The sequence below is a fragment of the Thamnophis sirtalis genome, unplaced genomic scaffold, assembly GCF_051295495.1.
Source record: "Thamnophis sirtalis isolate CommonGarterSnake01/CBP01778 unplaced genomic scaffold, rThaSir2_p1.2 scaffold_1, whole genome shotgun sequence".
NCBI lineage: Eukaryota > Metazoa > Chordata > Lepidosauria > Squamata > Natricidae > Thamnophis > Thamnophis sirtalis.
Genome location: NW_028261381.1, coordinates 133,139,165 through 133,161,089, shown reverse-complemented (window position 1 = coordinate 133,161,089; position 21,925 = coordinate 133,139,165). Strand labels below are relative to the sequence as shown.

Here is a 21,925-nt window from a genome sequence, read left to right as displayed (position 1 = left end):
CCTTATTTTACCGATCTCAGAAGGAAGTAGCCTTCGTGGATGTGGTGGAAGCACTGATGCTTTACAAGGATAGAAAGGAGTGATATGTTGAAAGGGGTTGGTATAAATTGAATATCACACACCTTTAATGATTTTGTTTATTTTTCTGCACTTAGTATAATATTTCTTACCCCAAGAGGGAATAGTATGATGGATATGAACCTTTTAAATCACTTTTCAAGACTATCCAAACTTCTTGTCTTATAAATTTGATAAGTTAATTAAGCACATTATTGCGAAATCTATCAAACATCCCCAATCAATGTCACTAACTATGATAAAACAATTGGTGTACTTCTATTTTTAAGAACATAAATGTTGCTCCATGCATGAATGCACTGCCAGGTATAAAACATCTGATGCACAAAAAGACTCCATCAAATTCATATATTATGAATAGAAATTGATCTGATATCCTTTTAATATTTTATCTTATATATGTTTATATCATGTTTGTGATGCAACATATATTAGTTCCTCCTTATTCTGTCCCTTGCAAACATTCTTTTCACACTTTATTAAAATTGTGTTAGGGATGAGTTAGGAAAGAGTAGCTTGCTTTCTCTTTCTATTACACCCCATGTGCATCTATTGTTACTTTCTTCATGTTAGAGGTCAAACATCTGCAGCAGAGGAAATTCTCACGGATTTTAGAATTCTTTATATTCAAAGTTCTAAATAATTCAGAGAAGCCACATGAGTTTTGCAGTTTCTATACTAACAGAGATGATAACAAATGCACAAAGGGCACAGATTTAGCTAATAGAGTTGGCTCTCCTCTTTGTGGAAGAGGACAAGAAGTAGCTAGAACTATTAGAAGTTCTCCATAGATATCACTATCTACCTTATAGTAACATGATAGTTATAATAAACTCTTAGGTCAATATCACTGATTATTCTAAAAGAATAAATAATGTATAATTGAACAGTGGTTAAGACACCAAGCTAGAAATAAAGAGCATGAATTCTAGTCCCTCCTTAGACATGAAAACTGGTTGGATGACTTTGGGCCAGTACCTCTCAGCCCAATTACACAGGGTTGTTATTGGGGGGGAAATAGGAGGAGGAGGAAGGAGTATTAGGTATGTTCACCACCTTCAGGTATTTATACAAATAATAACACTGGAGGGAAAATCTAAAATTTCCAGAGTTTACAGATCCATTTTCAAAAACAGAGTATTTGGTTAATGTTTCTGACTCCTCACAAATTTTCTGCCATTTTCTCCCTCAAAGAGAATTTCCAGGAGCCTATTTTACATTATTCCATCAGTTGGCCAGCTTTGAGGAGATCAAAGCTGTTCTGATGTTTTTTCAGCTCGCTCTCATCATATTTTATACCAAAGACAAGTTTTTCTTTTTTAAGAAGTGCAATAGACATTATTTTACCATGTTTTTCTGTTACTATCAGAGTGTTATATTTTCCATACAAGCAGTTTTCCAGTTCATGCTTTCTGGAATTTGTTTCTATCTAGATCTATTGCTGATACAGCATTATGCATTTAATATCTATATGTTCCACGGCCACAGGTATGTAACCTTTGGGTAGACACGCTGAAAACCTCAAAAAAATAGATAGATGATAGATAAATAGAGACAGACAGAATGTAGTTATTACTATATATGTGATAATAATGTAGACAAATAACTTCAAAGACTATGTAACAGGTTTAAGGTTTTATGGTTCATGATATATTTTTAAAAAGATAAGCCATATTTCCCCCCTCTCACACACACATAAACACACCCACCCACCCCACTCACATTCCTCTCAAAAAATTATGTTTGAAAGCAAAAATGAGAGTCCCATCCAAGTATTTCCACAGATAGAAGCTATCAATTAAAAAAATTACAAAGCTAGGGGAAATGTAGTGACTCCCACATTTTTTTAAAAAAAAAAATCTGTAGCATAGATCTGGAATTTTGGAACTGCTAAGTTTGGAGAAAGATGCTTCATAGTACTTTGAACAAATTCTGTCTTTTTCAAGCAGGTTAAATTTAGTTTAGAGTTTATTTAAATGGAATGTACATAGTTGCTTCTTTGAGATTAAAATCCTAAACAGGAAAACAACCTCTTGGATCTCGGCAAGATTTACGTTCAAATCATTCCATATAGAATTGCCTGGGTCAGGCTATCTGTTACATGTTTATATTTTTCACAATACTGGCACTTACAGGCTGAAGAAAAAAATAATTTTGGAACTCTAATCTGGAACATACCATATGGCTATATATTTTAAGAATTTCACACCAATAGCTCTTAGAATTTTTCATCCTCTCCACCTAATATTTGACCACTTGATCTGTTATCTAGGAATAAGATAATCCCTTTCCTGTTGATGATTTACTTACAGTATAAAATTAGCCAATATCACCATACTTTCTGCAAAATTTGCACAGCATAACTTTATGGAATGGCCTTCAATTGTGTTGGAATGTTTGTGGCAGTATCATTATGTTTCTGCCCATCTTTCCTAGTAAATTATCCACCCGGTCTTTCTTTTACATACTTTTCTTTCTCAAGAGTTTCAGTTCTTCTTTGTAACCTCTACACACTTTTCCCAGATGTGTGACAAAACACTACAGTTTTAGGACTGATTTCTGAAAACAAAAACATTCCAGAGCTTGTGATGTCTTAGATCCTCAGGGGTTTTTGTGTACTGATGCCAGATGAGTTCAGAAAATCTGTGGGGTCTCTCTTTAAACCATCCACAAAGACTGGTAACATGAATGCAGCTTGTGTACATAGCATGGCTGGGAAATGTGCTTTCTTAACAAGGGAGGAAAGTAATAACAGTTGCAATAACATTGCTCTTGGTTTGTTGGTTTCTTTCAAGAGTTGTAGGAACAAGCTATAAAATTCACATGCTGTTTATCATGTTAAGTGGAAGCAATTGATCCAAAGCTGGTTCTGTTACCAGCTTATGATATGAGCACAAAACAGGAAACTGCACTCATATTTACTGGGAAAGTGAACTAGTTTACAGTGCAGAATTAATATTGGCAAGAACTTTTTATTTTTCTTGACAATTCCTTGTCTTAATAGCAGGCATATACAATTGAATCCTCTCCAAGTAGGAAATGCTTCACATATGAGTTTGGCTAATACACTGATGGAACTTATGGTGGGAACTGATTTTGTTTATTTTATTTTTACTTTAGCATTTAAGAAACTGTAAAGATTACACTGTTGGTATCAGATTTATAATCAAATTTCCTATTTTCTAAGAGGCCATGACTCTGAATTCTACAAAACAGAGTCCTTCCTTTTATGATTGCTGTGTACAAGATCCGCTTGTTAATATCCAGATATTGCATCTTCTTTGCTCAAATCAGAGGTTGGTAACTTTTATTTCCATGGATCTCTTTGAAAGTCTGCTGAAACCTTCTCGATATACATCGTGGCAGGTGTAAGATGCAGGCAGGAAGAGCATAGACTGAACAGCACGACCAAGTAGCTGGCATTTTGTACCGAAACATCTGCACAATACATGGCTTAGATCCTCCCAAGTCCAGATGGAAGATTCCACAAAAGATAGTGGAGAGTAGGAGGGCTAAGATCCTGTGTGACTTGCAGATCCAGACTGAAAAGACAAGCAGGGCATTAGCCATAAGCCAGATATTGTAGTAGTAGACTATAACCATAAGACAGTAGTGTTGATAGATGTAGCAATGCCAAATGATAGCAACATTAGAAAAGGTATATGAGAAGCTGGAAAATAATAGACCACGAAGGAGGAATTTGAGGGGTTATGGAAAGTAAAAGCAAAGTAGTACCAAAAGTGCTTTTTCAAAAGGAAACTGAACTTTCTTGTTTTTCTTTGAAGACATTTTGCTTCAGTAATACTTCACTGTTGAAGAGAGGCACAGAAGCTCCTTGGATGAGAGCTGAAACATCTTGAAGTGCTATGCACTTCGGAATGAACATCCTTCAAATGGCACAGGAGTACGAATTGATTTCCAGAAAAAAATGCAGACCAAAGGAACCATTTGCACTTCAGTTTGAGATGCAGACAATACAGACTCATCCCCAACAGCCCATGCCTGTCTTTGACAGTGAAGAGACACAGGGCACAGTCCACGCAACAAAAAAAGTTAGCAGTTCCAAGAAGGCTCCACACCTATTTGCACTACTCAGGTGACCCTGAAAACTCAGATAAACCTCCAGAAGGCCTCAATGACTCTATAAAAAGAATGCAAATGACCAGCTATCTGCAAGGAATATAAATCCTTCCATTCCCCACCATCAAGTCAGAAGTAAAGAAGCTTCTTGAATGAGAAGTGAAACATCTTCAAAGAAAAAACAAGTACATTTGCCTCTTGAAAAAGCACCTTCGGGACAATCATGACCTGGATGACTGAAAATCTCCATAGACATTTAAAAGCAAAGTAGTTCAAGAGGCAGTAGGAGCATTTAGGACTGTGACTCTTACCTTTGGAGGGTGGTTCCAACATATCTCAGAAACAATGTCAAAGCTCTCTGTCCAGAAGAGTGCAGTTACGAACAGCTAAAATACTGTGCAGAACCTTAAAACTCTGGTAGAGGACCTTAGATTGAGGAAGACTCATAGGGATAATGAAGGATTTTTTTAAAAAAAAATACATAGAGATTGTATTACCAAGAAAACCAATTACCCTCAAAAATTATTATCAAATCATTTAACAAAAATTGAGGACATGCTAATTTTAGATAGTGAGATCTATTGAAGTTAACAAATATTTTTAGCATCAAGAAGCCATAAATTACTTTTTACCTACCTACAGTACTGAATGGAAATCTAAATTACAGATACTAGTAAAAATTAAGTTGTGATTTTTTTTTCTCTATTCAAGTTCATGGACTACCTGAAATCTATCCATGGACTTCCCAGGGGGTGTCTAAACCCAAGGTTAAGACCTCATTCTAAGTCAAGATGTGAAATATTTTGGTGATGAATGACACTATTGCTGGACTGATGATGACTACAAAGCTTGCTCCAAATCTTTCTCTTAAAAAAAAAAACATATTTAACAAAAACGATCCTCCCCTCTTTTGACCATCTTAAGACTTACAATACATTTTCTCCATTTTTAACCATAGCAAACATATTGCTGATTTTCATCCACGAGAGTGGGAAACTATAAAATAGTCTAAATAAATAAAACTTATTTCTCAACACTTATAATGGCTGATTGTTTTGTGCTGTGATTTCACATACTTTGAAGTTGCTAGCTAAACTTGGCACCATTTGTGTATATCACATGCAAGTCACACGAAATATTTAGTGGCAGAAACATAACATAACACAAAAAGCAACATCTAAGATACTGAGATTCTTAAACAGACTGAAAATATATTTGAGACTGTCTGTTACATTCAGAATTCTAGTGACTTAAATTCCATTAAATAATATTGGATATTATTTATTAATAATCAATATAATACATACAAAATTCATTAGATACGCTCCCTGGACATAAGCTTGATTATTAAAGTTATACATATAAGGTATCATTTTTATTAGAATTTGTAGATGCCAGGCCATTTGCCAGGATGCCCAATGATATTTGTGCCATCTATTAAATTAATACCTAAACAATTAGAATTAAATAAATGCATATATCTGTCTTCTTCATAAAATGGCAAAACTTTCAAGAGTTGGCTATCATATGTGGCAATGTCAAAATCATTCACAAAAGTATTTTGGTCATCTTTGCTTTTCTTGAAGAACATGTAATATTTTGGAGCTCACAAGATTTGAAATAGGGACAAAATCTTTGGTCTTTGTTCAAAAGTGGTACCCTAAGCCAAAAAGATTGCTGTTCCTTTATTTATAAATTGCCTGCTTTCTTGCCATACTTAATAGCATTCAGTTCCTAAATAAAGATTACACAAATATAACATCAGTAAAATGTAAGTGCAAGAAGCCCCTATTCATCTTAACTGAGTAGACAGTTTCCTTCCTTCCTTCCTTCCTTCCTTCCTTCCTTCCTTCCTTCCTTCTTTCCTTCCTTCCTTCCTTCCTTCCTTCTTTCCTTCCTCCCTCCCTCCCTCCCTCCCCCCACTCTCTGTCTCTTTGTCTCTGTCTGTCTGTCTGTCTGTCTGTCTGTCTGTCTGTCTGTCTGTCTTCTCTCTCACCCACTTACCTATCCTTCAATCTCATGCATAGCAGTAGGGGAACTCAGTCTCAGTTTCCCATCAAAGAAAGGAATCTTTCTGAGCCAGGGTTTGAAGGTTAATTTGGAGAGCTATGCTAATTCTTGTGCAATATCTTTTGCAATGACTTTTGCTTTGCATAAGGAAATGGATGCTATGGCAGCTACTGCAGGAAATTCTTTTTAATTTGGTTAATACAGAAACAATGCATTAGGATTACAGATTAAAATGAATCTAAGGGTGATTCCATAAACTTTCAAAGTTCATGCTGACTTGAAATCAATCAGTAACTTTATTAATCTTATTTCAGATGAATCAGAGGGATGGTGCCGAAGAGATCAAGTTCAAATTTGATAGCTTTCCATTAAAAAACAGGAGTCTCTACAGCAACCTAAGAGATATTGCTATTCAAAGTAATCAATACTGGAACAACATCTTTTTCTGTTCCTTTCAAATCATAAGGCTCATTGAGGACACTGGGATTCCATGGTCTAAATGGCTGTTCAGAAAAATACAAAATAATATCAAAAATGAAGATATTGGAACAAACAAACAAAAAATCCCGTTACTCACTCATCTAATTTTAGTAGTCTAAAGACAAGAGAGTGAAATTATTAATCCTAAAAATGACAGCTGGTAACTGTCTCCTTTGTTTTTTCTCCTTTGTTCATAGGCATTTATATGTTTTTAAAAATCTTTTGAGTAAAATAGTATTATTTGAAAGTTTAACTAACACCTTCATTTGGTGGTAGTGGTGGTGGAGAAGGAGGAGGAGGAGGAGGAGGAGGAGGAGGAGGAAGTAAGCCTTGATCCTCCAGTAACCCCACATGCCAATCTGCCATTTAGATTTTTACAGTTCATCGTAAGCATCTAAAATTTTCTACGTGTATATTCAGGAGAACTCATTAACAATTTTCCTATCGTCAGGAACTCTTCCTTATCAGTATCCCTAATGGTAAGAAGTCAATAAAAGCATTTAACTAAGCACAATTGTGGAACCAATATTGGGGGATCAGGGGTTAAAGGCTCTGAGTTTGTCAACTGGAAGTTGACAGCCCAGCTTGAGTACCTGAGTGCAATGGGGTGAGCTCAATACTTTCCCCAGCTCCTGTTCACATAGCAGTTTAAAAGCATGCAGATGTAAGTAGATAAATAGGTACCACTTCAGTGGAAAGATAACAATGCTCCATGAGCCTTGGTGCATAGTTATGCTGGCCACATGACCGTGGATGTGTTTTCAGACAACACTGGCTTGCTCAACTAAGAAGTGGGGATATACTGCCCCTTATGTTGGACATAATTGGATAAGGAAAATTTGTTCCCTTTCTCTTTTCTTGAATACACAAAAACCTGAAAAGTTATCAACATTTTAAGATGTAGTAAGGTGTGCATATCCATGTCCCACAACTCAGTTGGGTTAAATCAGCATGAACATTTAATTTACATAATTCATATATAGTATTAATTCATATATACTTTTAAAATATATACTTTTAAAATAAAACCAAGATTGCATGACAATCTTGGTAATATCTGTGCCTGCTACTCTCAATATGTATCAGTACCCAACAAAGTGGCATTAGAAGAGTAATTTTATATGAAAGTTTTGGCTTAAGTAAGTCCTTAAGTAAGGATCTGCGATTCTAACTAGCTCATATTTCTTTCCAAGAGTAAAGGAAAATAAAAATGGCTCATAAAGGTTTAGAGTACTATCATAAATCCAAATCTCATGTGAGAAGACCAAGATGGGGAAATTTTAACAATTCAAGAATACTTGCAAATAAATAAATAAGAATCTACAGGACAGCCTAAAAATAAATAAAATTTTTTAGGCATATTCATTTCTTTAAGAGGTTTGAAGATTTAAGTATATAAATCCTTGACTTATGACAACAATTGAGCCCAAACTTTCTGTTGTTAAGTTTTTCCCCATTTTACAACCTTTCTTGCTCCAGTTGTTAAGTGAATCACTGCAGTTGATTAGTTTGTAACCCAGTTGTTAAGTGAATCTGCCTTTCCCCATTGACTTTGCTTGTCAGAAGGTCACAAAAGGTGATCACATGACCCTGGGACACAGCAAAGGTCATAAATATGAACCGGTTGCCAAGCATCTGAATTTTGATCACATGATGATAGGTGATAACTGTGAAAAATGGTCCTAAGTCACTTTTTCAGTGTAACTTTGAACGGTCACTACTAAACAAACTGTTGTAAGTCGAGGACTACCTGTATTTTGCTTCTAAGTCAAGCTAACAAGGTATTTTTGAATTTTGACAGGCTTGTCCTGGAACATTCCCTGGATGTAATACAGATAGTCTTCAACTTACCACCACAACTGAGACAGAACTTCCACTAATAAACAATGAGGATATTAAATGAGTCATCACGTGACTGCATCTGATTTTTATAGCTGTTTTCTGTGGTCATTAAGCAGATCCTGTGGTTGATAAACAAACCTCACTTCCCCATTGTCTTTGATCAATGCTGGGAAGGTTGCAAATAGCAATTACTTGACCCCAGGATGCTGCCATTATACAGTATGCCTGTTGCCAAGCGCCTGAATCATGATCCCATGACCATAGGGATGCTGCAATGATGATAAGTACAAGGTCCAGTTGTAAGTCACCTATTTGAATGCCATTGGAATTTTGAACATTTACTAAGCGGATGGTCATAGGCTGAGGAATACTGGTATTGCATTTTAGCTTAGAATTGCCTATGTCTTTATTACCAAAAAGAAATCCCTATTCCTTGCATTGGCTTACCTTGCATCTTTGTTTTTCTTGTCCCCATTGCAACATTCCCCTTCAAAAACACACACACACACACACACACACACACACACACACACACACACACGATTTTCAGTCATTCAGGCAACTGCCTCTTGAAAAAAGCACCTTTTGCGGGGCGGAGAAAGAGAGAGAGAGGATAGAATAGATTTGAGGCATGTTGTGTAAAAAGCAATATTTAATTCCTGGCATCTCTCCATTTTCTTAGCAGAAGTGTATATACAAAAAAAATCAATGATTTTGTTAGAGTGAATCCCTCTGATCAGGATTAGACTTTTCCTAAGTCCTTCTGAAGGTAATGCTTCAGAAAGCTTTTGTTTTAGAGTTAATATCCAGATCTATTAAAAATTATATTACTGTTACTATTCAGCAGGTAATACTTTCCACTGTTATAGCAGTAATAGGTAGAAAATACATGGGGATCTACTGATAGATCTCTGAATGTATAGCAGTGGATCTGTAAGGCCTTTCTGACTCCTGGATATTTCACAAAAGGTACAATAATCAGACTTCTCTTGAGTCTGCCCTCTAAATTAGCCTGCTGAAAAGATGAAAGCTTAGAGTTCAGAGGTGCAGTATGTGAGAAGACTACAACTTCAGTTCTGAGATTGAAAACAAATTCTTGATCTGATTCAAAGTTTTATAGCCCCCCCCCCGTCAACATTTTGCAGCTGATTCCAGCTGACAGACCCTGAGTTTCAAGCCAGCAAGCAGAACATGGAATTCTATACCATAATTACAAATTAGTCATTGTCTGTTGAACAACCTTAAAGTATGTTTATGTGTAATAATTAATTATTACCCACTTTTGAAGTGCTGCCTGCTCACATTTGATGGTTATGTGTGATCCTAAACTTTCCCCCTATATTCACTCTCTTATTTTTCATCCCAAAGTGCATCTATTTTTCCCTTCCTTAACAGGCAGCAAAAAATTTCTTCTTAAATCCATGTTTGGCCATTTGGGGCAGGCCAAAGAATAAAGCTGAAATTTCATAAAGTTACAATTAGTAAAGGTGGGAATTTGGCATGTTTCATTACGATTAAAAATGAATGGCTTTGAGAATGCTGTGATAATGCAGGAATTTGGGGCAAGCAGAAAAAGCACTCAAACCACAATAATATTTTAGAGTTTTTCAAAAGAAGAAATAATGATTGGAACAAGGAAAGCTATCAAGGTTGACTACTGATACATGCTGTTTGGCTTTGTTTAAACTAATCAAGTTGTTTTCATGTTTGGCAGTGCAAACCAGCTTGATTAGTTTCTAAAAAGAGGATTTCCCCATTCTTTTTAGAGATACCAGTAACTGAACATGAGAACTTTTCCTTGTTCTGTCCATCATGGTGTAGTCTGTATGAGATTTTCAAGAGATATGTAGTGGTTATATATAGCCATAATATAAAAGCCAATTTATATTAAATTTAGGAATGTAGTATTTAGGAATGGGCTTTTTCGTGGAATCCCTCTGTAGATGTTACATCTTGATACTAAATCTTATTCTGAATCGACATGCTCTGTAAAATAAAATTTTAATCATCTAAAGAAAGGAATGCAGTGGAGAGATCAAGGTGAGCTTTGAGAAAGCCTCCACTATCTTCAGCCGTGCCCTTAGAGTACAATTTCCCTAGGAGGCATTGTTGTTCTTATTGTCCATCAAGTCAGCACTGACACCTGGTGATACAGGTACAAGTTCCTGCAGTTTTCTTGAAAACATGTTTTATGGATGTGATTTTTGCCAATACATTTTTCATATGCATGAGAGAAAGAACGACTGGCCCAAAGTCACCCAGCTGGCTTCTATGCCAATATTATTGTGCAGTAAGAGGGCTAAAAAAACAGTGGTGGGATTCACTTATCTTTGCTATTGGTTCATAACTGTGAGTGCACTCCAGGGGTGGGTTTCAACCGGTTTGCGGTGGTCCCCGCGAACCGGTTGGTCGGCGAACCCGGAAGTAACTTCCGGGAACGGCGAAGGGCCCACCCGCCTGCCCGCGCTCCTTACCGGTCTTTGAAGGCTTCTGCGCTTCCACGCAGGTGCATGGCATATACAGCGCCTGCGCGATTCTCCGTGAGCAGCTGGATGGCACATACAGTGCCTGTGTGAGTCTCCGTGAGCAGCTGGAGCATCACGCAGGCGCTAAGATGCATGCGTGAACTGCGCGCGTGCACGAGGATGCCACCGGCCCCATTCCAACCGAACCGGTTGGAACGGGATTAGCAACCCACCCCTGGTGCACTCACACTCGCCACCTTCTGTGCATGTGTACTGCACATTATGTTGGGGCGGGTGGGCAGAGCCTCCAGCAGCCGCTGCTACCAGTTCGCATGAACCGTTAAGAACTGGCTAAAAACACTTCCGTACCAAATGTATCTGCAGTGGCTTTGATAAATACTTTTTCCAGTATTATTAGAGATACTATAAATGAATACAATTAATGCAACAGGGTGAAGTAGTTTGAGCAATGGTGAGAAAGTGAAATGGCATCCCGTTCAAAGAGATAAAATTAAACTGCTTGATTCACACACCCCAAACATGCTTAATTGTGGCTTTCCTGTTTGCTAGTAAGGAGTAGATTCATTCAATGTTACCCAAGCTGATCAATGGTTTTTAAATGCAACCCTTCTGAATAAGCAGTAACACACATCACATGCTTTTTGCTGAGACCTTAAACAAAAATCATGTCAGTTTCTAGTTATACTTACATAAATTATTCACTGAGAAGTTGATGATTAAAGAAACAGGAAGACATCACCTGATGGCACTAGAGAACTATTGGCAAGATGTCATCTTTCTTCCCCCAAAGCTTGAAATGTGTTATTATTAATCTGACATTTGTCATTAATTCCTTAGTCAAAGAAAAATAATTGGTTTCACACTGATAGATAAAATGCAACATGTGTAGAGGTTTGCAATTTTTTGCTTCCATCTCTCAAGGCATCAGCTCATCTAAATTTCCATTCCTATTTAGCAACCCCGGATACTTTGGTGGATAATACAGAGCTGCTTGCTGAAGTTATTTATGTTGCCCCTATGCAAGATGCCCAATTGCCTTACAATATTTATGATGTTGATCTTTGAGGCATATCTCTATGAGTTAAGGGAATTTTTAACTGCTTTATTACAGATGGCAAAGAGAAAAGGTTATAAAATAGATTTTCAAAAATCCAGATGAAACATAAACATTAATCCCAGGATGTAGAAACCAGCCAGGTGATTCATAGGCTATAAAGGCATATGTCCTTCCCCTACCAGTAATAGATTTTAATCCCCGCTAATCCAATTTTGCATTTTACTGATGATTCATTTGTTTGGGACTTCAACTGTGTTTGAGTGGTCACCTTTTCAATATGCCTTATAAGTCTCTACACTTTGTAAATTCTAAAGGGTTGTATTTTATTGCTAAAAAGTTGCACTATGTGTATTTTCTGACTCTCTTGCCATTACTTGCAAGAAAATTGACAATTACAGCTGCCATGAAGTAAGGATGGTAAGTGTTGAATGGAATTCCATAGTCGTTTTCATAGGATGAACCAGGCCTCTGGTTGTTGGTCAGTCAAAATCTGAGGCAATATTTTTTTAGGCTACACTGATTTATTTATTTCCTTTCCTACTGAAGACTTGTATAAATGTAGATTTGATGCACAGAAATGGCAGACCACATGTTTGTATGTTTGTATGTTTGTTTGTATGTTTATTATACTTCCCGAGGGACTCAGGGTGGCTAACAAACAAGTGGGGAAGGGGGAGATACAAAAAACAAACAAGACAAAAACAAGATACAAAAACAGCTTAAAAGCTACCCAACAATCACAATTCAAGTGGGGCTGGGAACTCATCAGCCCCAGGCCTGCTGAAACAGCCAGGTCTTGACAGCTTTGCGGAAAGCCTGAAGGGTGGTGAGGGTCCGAATCTCCATGGGGAGATCGTTCCAGAGGGCCGGAGCAGCCATAGAGAAGGCCCTCCCCTGAGGGGTCGACAGTCGACATTGGCTAGCTGATGGTATTCGGAGCAGGCCTAATCTGTAGGATCTAATTGGTCATAGGGAGGTAATTGGCAGGAGGCGCTCTCTCAAGTACCCAGGTCCGATACCATGTAGGGCTTTAAAAGTAACAACTAGCACCTTGAAGCGCATCCGGAGTCCAACAGGCAGCCAGTGCAGCTCGCGGAGGATAGGTGTAACGTGGGTGTACCGAGGCGCATCCACAATCGCTCGCGCGGCTGCGTTCTGGACAAGGGGAAGTCTCTGAATGCTCTTCAAGGGCTGCCCCATGTAGAGCGCCTTCAACTAAAGATTATGCACAAAATTCAGCAACAGAGTGACTGCTGGAAATACACACAATCTACAAGTAGGTGAGTGAAAAGTCATCCCTCCAAGATATTAATATGTGATTTTTAGTTAAGGAAAAGAAATTCAATGGCCTCATTCTGTAATAAAAACACAGGATACATCACATAAAACGTTCCTTATCATCTTAGTGACCTGGTTTGAAAAGACAATAGACAATTTACTGTTGGATTATTAAGATTTGCAGCATTAACATTTGCAACATCAGCTATCAGCTATCTGCATATCATTCCTATACTTATTTGGGAATGCTATCTTTCTATCTTCAAAAGAGTTTTGAAATGTTATATGACACCATCTGAACATGGAAGAAAAAGACATGTATATAAAGCAGTAGCTTTAGTGTTACTTTACTACTTTTTTCAAAGACAAAAATTCAATTTCAATGTTAAGGAACAGCTTTGATTTAGAATTACAGTCACTGTGACTTTTGCTCTAAATATTTTATTAAGCTCCATCAAGGAATATATAAAAATCTGAAAAGCTGCCTTATGAAAAACCCATATAACCTATTAGAATTATTACTATCACATCCATCCAGCATGAAGTTTTACATAGTTGTGCTAATCCAGCCTTTTAAATGTCTCAGTTTCTTGCTCTCACAAACTACTGCTAGGCTAATATGATTATTAGGGCAGAGAGACTGTGCGCATCCTCACATTGCAAATAATGTACGTTTGTACATTCACACAACACATAAAACAAAATCTGCACAAAGTAAGAATATGCACTAAAAAGTTTTCCTTCAACTAAAGATTGTGCACAAAATTCAGCAACAGAGTGACTGCTGGAAATACATACAATCTACAAGTAGGTGAGTGAAAAGTCATACCTCCAAGATATTTATATGTGATTTTTAATTAAGGAAAAGAAATTCAATGGCCTCATTCTGTAATTAAAAACACAGGATACATCACATAAAATGTTCCTTATCATCTTAGTGACCTGGTTTGAAAAGACAATAGACAATTTACTGTTGGATTATTAAGATTTGCAGCATTAACTATACAATTTTTTCTCCATCTATATAACATAGAACTTTGAAGGCTAATTCAAGCCAAGCAAAGGCCTTCCTGAGCAACATACTGTGTGTATATGTAGACAGACAGACAGACATATACACAGCATGCATACACACATAGATTTTGAGAAAAGGCAGTACTATACCTGAAAGAGAAATAAAAATGTCTTTGAACTTGGTTGTTTGCATGCATCTACTTCATTACCTGACTAGGTAACATCATCAGTATTATTAAGTTTGCAGTTTGTTCTGTGTTTATATACAGTAGGTCTCAGGAGTGGATTTCTCCTTGGTAGTTCCTTGATACTGTTTTCTGCTAACTGTTTGTCTGATATTAATTCCTGTTTATCTGGTTATATGGTGATGGACAGGATGTGTTCTGTCCTTTTTGTTATCTTCTTAGCTTTTTTTATTGTCTCTACTGAATGGTGTGTAAAGGTGGTTTATTTCCATATGTCTATGTCTCTTGATGGATAATTTGTCTGAATGCCAAATTTCCAGGAATTCTCATAGTTTCAGAAAACCATGTCACCACCAAAACTGGCGGGGAAAGCTATTGTATACAAAAAAGGAACAAGCCCACGTTCACTAATACTAATTATATTACCTAGTTGGGTGATGAACATCAGCAAGCAAGCAAACAAGTTTAGAGCACCAAAGCCTCTATAGTTCAACCGTGAGCTTCAAATACTCCCTTCTCTCATTAGTAAACTAAAATTTATCATGCCTGTTTGAATTACATCATTTATTTAATGATGAGTATGAAATTACTGTTTGGTTATTATGTGAATTTAGTATTTCATGTAATGTTAATAGTTCCTGTTTGCAAAAAAATAGGACAAGGCTGCCAAGAACTGGCTATCCCGTCAGGCCTGGGGATAGGATTACACTAACCCCGCCCGAATGTTGAGTGAATGTTGTGTTTTTACGATTAATTTTCTTTTTATCACGATTCTTTTCTTTTTAAGTCTTATCTCGCACTCCCTTCCCTTATTGTTGTAAGCCGCCCTGAGTCCCCTCAGGGAAAAGGGCGGCATATAAATTTCCAATAAAATGAAATGAAAATGAAGATAGTGAAAAGCTTTCAAATATGAATTATTATTAGTAACATTCTATAGTAGCTTATTTTACCTCAGATTATCTTGCAATTACATGCTATTTGCCAATTTTTGGAAAAATAAGTGCCAAAAATCTTTTTAAGGTTTCAATATAAACTTTCCTTTTTGGATTCACACCTAATTGACATCCTGACTAGTTCTAGTAAGAAGATAGAACGTTTTAAAGAAATCATTGGTCTCCAACTCCTGTTATCACTATTTTATAAATTGCATAATGGTGAGACATTTAACCTGGTCACAAATTTTATCTTGTATACAACAACGATCAATTTGTTTTTAGCTCCTTGGGATTCTTGCTGAAAATAGAGAGAACCTGGATCGATCATGTAATAGTACTAATACTGTGGTTGCCTTTGGTGGAGCCAGGATCATTGTGCCTCTTATATTTCCTTTGCATGATAATTGATCTTGGACTCAGTCAGGAGTATAACAACTGAGTGTGGAATAGCCACTTACATGTAGCAATTTATGGGCTATAACAGTGATGGCTAACCTTTTTTGGCTCATGTACCGAAAGCATGCGGATGCCCACACCCATAATTCAACTTCCCAGCACGCCCCACTGTGCATGCATGCACAACCCCACTACTGCCCTCCTCCCGCACATTCATGCATGATCCCCCCCCGCCCTGTTTTGGGCCTAACAGGCTTCACTGAAGCCTACAGAGGCCAGAAATGGCCCATAGGTAGGCCTGTTTTTCACCCTCCCCAGGCTCCAGATGCTTTCCTAAAGCCTTGGGAGGGCAAAAACGGTCTCCCCTGGCCCTCTAGTGGCCCTTCAAAACCCAAAACACAGCTGGACAGGGTGCGCATGTGTGCTGACCTAGGGCAACAGCTTGCATGCCCTCAGAGATGGCTCCACTCGTGCCAGAGGTTCACCATCATAGTGGGAAGGGAGAGAGGAGAACTCTATTGTATTGTCAGGACTGCAGCTTTCATTCTAAGCTGCTATATTAAATACAGCCTATTTGGGGAACCATTTGGTATACTGGTTGCTGGGAGATAAGATTTTTAGTCCTGCCTTAGGTACAAAACCAGCAGGATAACTTGGGGCCAGTCCCCCTCTCCAAGTCCTAGGAAGCAAGCAATGGCAAGTCACTTCTGAAAATGTTGCCAAGGAAATTACATGGGTTTGTCTAGGCAGTCACTGACCAAAAAGGCTTGCTATAGACTCCGTTGCTAATGCACCTGTTTTTATTTCCTTTCTCACTCTTTTTTATGGGCCTCATGCCTCATAAGGCATGCAGAAAACCTAGATTTAGTTTCCAACTTTTGGTGATCAAGACTAAAAAAACTTTTCCTGAACACATGAGAAACAATTGCCAGTTAGGATAAACAGTGCAAAGCTATATATTTAAGATCAATGCACATGTGTCATTTTGTTCTTTCACTCTTCAGATATGTAGAATGTTTATTAATATTGCCCAAGGGTACAATTGTTTTGGGAAGCAGTTTAGCAATATGCAAGTGTCAGTGACTCAACTGTCTGTTTACAAAGTTCAGGAAACCTTATGTGCTAGAAAGTATTGCTGAGATATGCCACACCTCACATGGGGGAATTGTTATCTACTCTGATTAAATTATGCCTTTTGTTTGCTTTCATTAAACTGTTGTGCAGAGTTTAGTAGAAGACACCCCCCCTGTGTTTTCATGGCATGTGAACTGTATTCCCACTGTAGGTTGTCCTTTTAATTTATTCATCCATCCTATGTTCTCAGAATAAGAAAAAAAACAACTTTCCAGTCTCTTCATACAGCAGCAATCCAATGTGAGTTCGTCGATTTAGATGACTCACTGGTGGAGCAATTTGTCTGCGGCATAAAAGACCCTCGCATTTGCTGGCACGAGTGGAGATTACCCTGCAGCAAGCCGTGGACGAGGCCAGAGCCGCGGAGCTCTCCGAACAGTCTATGGCTAACATGCAGCGGTTCCAATTGCCTCCTCCTCCCGCCCGTGCCTGCCTCATAGACAAACTTGTCCCCTTGGATGAGCCTGAGTACAACCATGTAGATCTGTTGAGGACCCAGCCCAGGTGCCTGCCACCTCAGCCAGCTGGCTCTGCCACCTCTCTCTGCCTAGGCTGTGGAGGCAAACACACCCGGCCCTTTTGCCTGTTCAAAGCCTCAGTCTGCCGCAGATGTGGGAAGAAAGGCCACCTGGCACAGGTCTGCCGTGCCACCTTGCCAGCGCCCTTCCAGCAGCCTCCTGCCCAGCAACTGCCAGTGGCCCCACAGGCGCAGCCACGTCCCCAGCAGGTCTACCAGCCACAACAACGAGGCAAAGATTGTTTCACTGTGTCCCTTCCGGAAGGCCCCTTGGAGTCAGTCAGCAAAGTGACGGATGACTCCAAGAAGATTTCCATGTCCCTGCTTCTGGAAGGTCAGCCCTGCCAGATGGAGGTCAACTCCAGATCGTCCCGCTCCCTGCTGTCGTGGTTCTCCTTCATTCAGCTGTGCTCTGCAATCAGCCGTGAGCAGCTGGCGCCAACTGACACTTCCCTAAGAGACTACCAGGGGGACTCTAATTCCCACCCTGGGCTGCTGTTGAATGGGACCTTTCATGGGCACCTCCCTGTCCTGATTGATTGATTGATTGATTGATTGATTACATTTGTATGCTGCCCTTTTCCCCGAAGGGGACTCAGGGCGGCTCACAATTCAATCAGGGAAGGGGGTACAGACAAGGGAATAAAAAAAAGATGAGATTGTTGAAAAGTCTCTGCCTGTGTTACTGGGATTGGACTGGTTCCCTGCCCTGGGGCTGTCTATTGAGCGGGTGCATCTGGTGTCTAGCTCCCCCCCCCCAAGCATTGAAGACGTCCTCACCGAATATGCGGACGTCTTCGATGGTAAGCTGGGGGGAATACAAGGGGACCCCCATTTCCCTTAATCTTGACTCCCAGGTTGCTCCTATTAGGCTTCAGGCTTGCAGGGTGCCTTTTGCCTTGAGGCCGAAGGTGGATGTTGAGCTGGATAAGTTGTTGGCGCAGGGCATCCTGGAGCCCATCGACCACTCTAGGTGGGAGACCCCATAGTGGTCCCTGTCAAGGCTGATCAGGATCTGCACAGACTACAAATCCACCATCAACCTTGGCCTCCAGGTAAACCCCTATCCAGTCCCTGTGGTGCAGCACCTGTTCCGTTCTTTGGTGCAGGCTGGATATGGTGCAGGCCTACCAGCAGTTCCTGGTGGATGACGATGTGGTGGCGGCCCAGGCCATCGTCACCCACCATGGGGCTTTTCATTGTTGCCGCCTCCAATTCGGCATTTCTGTTGCACAGGGGATCTTCCAGAGCCACATGAAGCGGCTGCTCCATGGGCTCCCTGGCATCGTCCCCTACTTTGATGACATTCTGATCGCTGCAAACAGCTGCTCAGAACTTATCGAAGTTTTACGGAAGGTCCTCGACCATTTTAGGGGTGCGGGGTTAAAATTAAAGTGCAGCAAATGTTCCTTTGCTGTGCCTAGGGTGGAGTTCTTGGGGTTTTTGATTGACGCCCAGGGGATCCACCCTACTCCCTCTAAAGTAGCTGCCATCAGGGACGCCCCCACGCCCGCCTCTAAGGCGGAGTTACAGGCATTCCTGGGCCTTTTAAACTTTTACACACCATTTTTGCCACACAAGGCATCACTAGTTGAGCCACTGCATTGGTTGCTCGACCGATCCGCGGCCTGGCACTGAGGCAGCCCTGAAGTGCATGCATTCGCAGCTGTCAAAGCCATGCTTACATCAGCGGCTGTCTTAGTCCAATATAGTGACAAGCTGCCGCTGCTGCTAGCATATGACACCTCCCCCTTTGGTCTGGGGGCCCTCCTGAGCCATGTCCTCCCAAATGGCTCGGAGGCCCCCATGGCTTTCTATTCCCGGACACTCTCCTTGGCTGAAAGGAACACAGCCAGATTGATAAGGTGGCTCTGGCTGCGGTGTCCGAGATAAAGAAATTCCACCACTACCTCTATGGTCGGCATTTCACTTTTGTCACGGATCACAAGCTGCTCCTTGGGCTTCTGGCTGGTGACAAGCTGACCCCTCCCATCCTTTCATCAAGGATGACCCACTAGACGGAGTTCCTGGCAGCCTATTCCTATATGCTGCTATACCATCCTGGCAAGTAGCTGGGGTATGCAGATGCCCTCAGCCACTGCCCCCTACCTGACACAGACCTTTCCCCAGTGCCCTCTCAGTCCATGTAGTCCATAGCTTCCCTGGACCTCCCTCTTACTGCTATGGACGTGGCAGCCCACACCATGGCCAACCCTGTCCTCTCTCAGGTGTACTCCTGGGTCCTCAGGGGTTGGCCTTTGGGAAAGGTCCAGGAGGAGTTGAGGCCCTATAAGACCCACCAGATGGAGCTAGCCATCTATGGTGGGTGTTTGATCTGGGGGGGACAGGGTCATTATTCTCCCCCCCTCTACCGCCAGGTGCTCTCTCAGCTCCATAGGGACCATGCGGGCATAGCGCGCATGAAGGCTCTAGCACACAGCTATGTCTGGTGGCCCCATTTGGATGTGGAGATAGCAGCCTGGGTGGTTCGATGCCCTCCTTGCCAACTGTCCCGCCCTGCCCCACCAGTGACCCCATCGAGGGAGTGGGGGGCTCCTAGGGGGCCCTGGTCTAGGGTCCATATCGATTTCGCGGGTCCTTTCCATGGCCAGGTATTCCTGGTGATAGTGGATGCATACTCTTGCTGTGTGGAACTGGTCCACCTCCACCACAGCAGAGAGCACTATTAGGGCCTTGCACCCCCTATTCGCGACATACGGTTTACCGGACATTGTGGTGTCTGACAATGGCCCACAGTTCGCGTCCACTGCCTTCCAGGAGTTCCTGGCCATGCAACGCATCCATCATGTGCCGACGGCTCCCTATCATCCTGCCTGCAATGGCCGGGCGGAACGAGCTTCCACTCAGCCAAAGAGGCTCTTGGCAGGAAGGAGAGGGGCGACTGGCCGACAAGGGTGGCAGCTTACCTTCTAGGTCAGCACTCCACCCCTTGCCCTACTACCAACAAAAACCCCACTGAGCTCCTGATGGGTCGATGCCTGCGAACCCCTCTGGATAGGCTTCACCCGCTCTATTCATGGGAGAAGACTTGCAACCTGGGGGGCCCTCCCCACAGTTTCGGGTGGGGGATCTGGTTTGGGCTCTGTCTTTTTCGGGGGATCTGAAGTGGGTACCTGCCACCATTACTTCTATAACTGGTCCCTGCTCTTATAGGCTCTCCCTTGCGGATGGCACTGAATGGAGGCGCCACGTGGATCAGTTGAGGAGACGACATCCCTCGAGACCGATGCACCAACTGATCCAAGGGGCCAGGATGCCATTGCACACCAGCCGGTCACCATTTCACTGAGGCCAGTGGCCACTGATTCCCGGTTTGAGGCCTTCGCCCACCCAGGCCTCTCCTACCCTGATGCCGCCTGCCGGCAACCGTTCCCTGTTGATACTCAAGCCGAGTTTGCTTCCGTTGCTCCCCAGTTCGAGGCCTTCCCATAACCAGGCCTCTCCTACCCAAATGCTGGCATCAGTTGCCAATTCCCCTTTAAACCGTTTTAGTGCCCCCCCCCTGGGTTTTCCAGCCTTCTTTGTTTGGGCCAATCAGGCCTTGGTAGCCCGGCCATTGCCTACTGGCATCTGGTTTGTGCTCCTCCTTCTAGTGTCGTGCCCCCTTGCCCAGGCCTACCTAGTTTGTTGTGCCTGCCTTCTGGGCCTGTCCAAGATGGCGTCACTCAGAGCTCCACTCCCTTCGGGAGGGGCTTCAATGACCACCTCTTACCCCTCTGACAACTTTGCTCCAACTGAGGTGATTGGGGCAGGTCTGGCGTCGCCCCACCTACCTGAACGAGTACGCCTGCGTTGTTTCTGCACATGCCACCTCACTAGGGGGGAAGGGGTGTTGAATATTTGGCAAGTCCTCGACTTATGACCTAGCAGCTAGCAACAGCCAAGCCATGTCCTGATTGGTTAAGATGTGGCTTGGCTAAGCGCAGGCCGCTAGGGGCGCGCCTATTGGTTTCCCTGCTTGACAGCTCCGTATAAATAGCTGTCAAGCAGGGAAGGTGCTGAACTGCTTGTGTAAATAGTTATTGACTGTTCTACAATAAAGAGAGCTGTTCTTACCTCAGACTGCCTCGTGCCTCGTCCTTTGTCTGGATTTTAAAATTTAGGATCAATGCCAATGTGTCATTTTGTTCTTTCACTCTTCAGATATGTGGAATGTTTATTAATATTGCCCAAGGGTACAATTGTTTTGGGAAGCAGTTTAGCAATATGCAAGTGTCAGTGACTCAACCGTATGTCTACAAAGTTCAGGAAACGTCATGTGCTAGAAAGCATTGCTGAGATATGCCACACCTCACATGGGGGAATTGGTATCTACTCTGATTAAATTATGCCTTTTGTTTGCTTTCATTAAACTGTTGTGCAGAGTTTAGTAGAAGACACCCCCCCCCTGTGTTTTCATGGCATGTGAACTG

General features: G+C 41.2%; 1 long non-coding RNA gene across 1 annotated transcript; it reads right to left on the bottom strand.

Annotated features, from left to right (window-relative positions):
- Positions 1 to 1,988: 1,988 nt before the first annotated feature.
- Positions 1,989 to 6,232, bottom strand: LOC106543479 (uncharacterized). Its single transcript, XR_001313149.2, has 3 exons — positions 6,163 to 6,232; positions 4,470 to 4,600; positions 1,989 to 3,620 (listed from the first exon to the last, which is right to left on the bottom strand). It is a non-coding gene; the product is annotated as an uncharacterized LOC106543479 (long non-coding RNA).
- Positions 6,233 to 21,925: the final 15,693 nt, after the last annotated feature.